Below are 3,371 nucleotides of genomic sequence, written 5' to 3' on the forward strand. Positions count from 1 at the left end.
TTTGGAAATATGAAGGTGACTTCTTCACCAGCCCCATGGAAAGACCACTGTGTCCTGCTCTGATCTTCAAGAAGAGCCAGTACTGTTGTTCCTGGAAGAATGAGGAACTTTCACAAATTCCTATTTCATTTTTGCAATTTTTGCAATGTAGACGTGAATTCTTGGTAGCTATGGCTGGCTGAGCATTTTTGGAGCAGAAAAGCAGTTTCTCAAAACTGGCCATCGCATAACTTTAAGTAGAAAAATGCTGCTGCAAACAGGGTTTTAAATGAGAGCTGCTGGCTTAAAGGTAGACATTGCATTCTTGGCTGGTGACTTTATTTTTATTTTAATGGCAATGAAAATAAACCTTTTGGTTGGGCCTTCCCTAGATGCAGAGATGGCAGCTAACTACAGCAGTGGAGGCCATGGCCTCAGGCTCTGGAGAACACTGGGAAGAGGCTGAAGCCCCTGCCTTGCATGGAATGAGTGCCAACTGTGCAGTTACAGCTTTCTCACCCAGCCTGGTCTGAGTCTGAGTCAGAGTGACCCTGGGCAGAGGAGCTTATGAAGAATGGGCAGTCCATGGTGCTGACCTACACAAATCCTGTATATCCTGCCTTGAAATGGGACCTTGAATACCTGCAAGAAAATATTAGCAATGGGGACTTCTCAGTATGCAGCACCAATACCCACAAGCTCCTATACTATGATGAGAAAGAAGATGGCTAATATCCAGAATTTTAAGCCAAGGTCTAACAGGGAGGAAATGAAATTCCATGACTTTGTTGAGAAACTGCAGGATGTACAGCAGCAAGAAAAGGACGAGAGGTTGTGTGTACAGCAAATGCTCAGTGACATTGTGGGCAGGAAGATTGTCATGGGCTTCTGGACAAGGGTTTTAACAGGAACGTGATTAATAAGCAGCAAGGAAATTGTGGCTGGGGACAGCTGACCTTCTATCTGCTTCTCGTTAGTGTGGAAGAAAACGTAACATCTGCTCACTGTGATGAGGGACAGAACTTCTTTGCTCATATAAAGGTCTACAAGCAATGCATTTTATTCCCTCCAGATCATCTTGAGCACCTCTACCCAAATCCTGTTCATCACTCGCGTGACAGACAAAGCCACGTGGACTTTGACAATCCTGACTATGAGAGGTTCCCCAATTTCCAGTACGTGGTTGGTTATGAAACAGTGGTTGTTCCTGGTGATGTTCTTTACATCTCAATGCACTGGTGGCATCGTATAGAGTCATTACTAAGTGGGGGGGATTACCATCACTGTGAACTTCTGATAAAGGGGGCTCCCAACCCTAAGAGAATTGAATATCCTCTCAAAGTCCATCAGAAAGTGGCCATAATGAGAAACATGGAGAAAGTGCTTTGAGAGGCCTTGGGGAACTCATAAGAGGTGGAGCCTTTGTTGAACACAATGAGCAAGGGCCAATACAACTAGCCTGCCAGGAGTTGAGGCCTCCTGCCAGGTGACTGCTAGCCCATCCATACTGCTTCATTGATAAGGACAGCAGATTCAAAGCACTAGTACTGCACATAGCACTTAATGGACTGGACTCTTGCCATGGTCCTGGAGGCAAGTGTTTGGAGCAAGGCAGGGTGGTTGGCACTCCATTCCCAGTTGGGGGGACTTTGTACCCTTGCCTCTGTGCCCCAGCACCTTCCTTTTCTACTCCCCTGAAGTCCTGCATTCAATGTGTGGAGTTCCAGCTTCTAGTTGTCATCATGTCTGTGTGTGTCAGCCAGTCAACCTCAGGATATTTGTGTACATGTGGCTCTCAGCCTTATCTCCTGCAACCTCTGTGCCTCAGCCTGAGAGAGAGGAAATGCTCTTAGATGCCCACTACATCAGGGCTGCAGGGCCAGAGCTATCCTGACCTCTAGGTCAGTGGGCTTCTTTCAGGTTTCACAAAGTCAGGCTCTAGGTTGGGTAGGAATGGCTGCTGGGACTCTAATGAGGAAAGTGAGAAGGCTTGCTTTGAGAGTGTAGAGAGCTTCCTATGAGAGAAAAGTAGACAGGCTCCAACTTGGATGTTCACACTCGTCATACGCAGGAAAGAGCCTTGAGACACGAGAGCCAACGATTATACATAAGTTTCAAATTACAGACACATACAGCTCTGCTCTTTCAGCAACAGCTCTTGCTCTCTGTGCTGGGTACCCAGATAGTCCTAGCAGTGTCATCTCTCAGTTCTAGAGTGCACTCCTCCGTGCAGACTTTGTGTGTATGTGTGCATGCTTGGATAAATTTTCACACTGGCCTGCCTTTCTTCTTACCAAGTTTCTCTGCTGCTTAACCCTCTCCAGTAGGACATACAGTGAAAACCCCAGAGCAGTACTGCCTGAACTAACCTAAAGATTTTCAACTCAGTTTTAGCTATTGAAGGTTGGCTAGGTCTCACTGCAACCTGCCTGAGGCTGACTGGCTAGCCTCTTCTGTTCAGGCTAGGATCTTTATGTCTAAGGAGCTTCCTGCATGAATAGAAAATAAATGGGGTCCAGCTTAGGCAGCTAACTCACCACCTGTCACCCACCTCATGGCAAGTATAAAAATGTAGCCTTGTCTCTGAAAGCCAGTGCTTGTGCCAGACCCCTCTGTAATGTTCCATGACACCCTCCAAAGTCAGGGCAAGTGGTGGATCACAGAAGGATATTTTTCTTTTCTGCTCGTAGCTACTCATGGGAATCCCTCTCAGGGCAGCGGCCTAACAGCTGGGCAGCTGTTCACTGCACAACTTGAAGAGTCATCATTCACATCTGTTCAGTAGACGTGGGGCATGTGGAATTGAGCAATATGGTTATCCTGTCTTCTCACCTCCCCTTCCACCTTCATGCCCTCCCCCCTTTTTTTGGAAGGAAAGAGGATTTGGAGTCTTTGGGTTGATACTTTTTTTCTTTCTTTTTTTTTCTTTTTCTGACACAAGTTTACTTCCAGTGTCTGAGCTATGGCTCTTACTCTCAAAGCTGTTTAGAGTTATAGTGCCCTGATGGACTGAGAGGGTGTGTGTATTTTGGGAAGGGGTGTTTATTTTTAGTATTCCATTCTGGGGTTCTCTGAGGCAGTGTGTGCACAAACATGATGCCTTCTCAAGAATAGTTCTTTCAAGTATAGTCATTGCTGGGGGAAAAAAGAAAATAAACTTTAGAAGGAAATGCCACTCTTTTCCCCCAAAGATCTCAGAAAGAGCTTCAAAGCAAAATCACATATATATTCTCCTTCACAGGAGAGAAAAGTAGTGAGAGAAAGCACAGCTCTTTCTCCTTCACTATATATTCTCCTTCACTATATATATTTATATATATAGTGAAGGAAAATAGGAATAGACAAGATAATAAGTCTCTAGGGAAAAATTTCTTTTTAATCCTGTGTCCCCT

The 3,371-nt window shown here is 45.3% G+C and overlaps 1 pseudogene; it reads left to right on the plus strand.

Annotated features, from left to right (window-relative positions):
- The first annotated feature begins 371 nt into the window (after positions 1-371).
- On the plus strand, positions 372-1,437 carry LOC118980452 (hypoxia-inducible factor 1-alpha inhibitor-like; annotated as a pseudogene).
- The last annotated feature ends 1,934 nt before the right edge of the window (positions 1,438-3,371 follow it).

Source organism: Sturnira hondurensis, unplaced genomic scaffold (genome assembly GCF_014824575.4).
Source record: "Sturnira hondurensis isolate 20B ecotype Veracruz unplaced genomic scaffold, ASM1482457v3 Scaffold0022910, whole genome shotgun sequence".
Lineage (NCBI taxonomy): Eukaryota > Metazoa > Chordata > Mammalia > Chiroptera > Phyllostomidae > Sturnira > Sturnira hondurensis.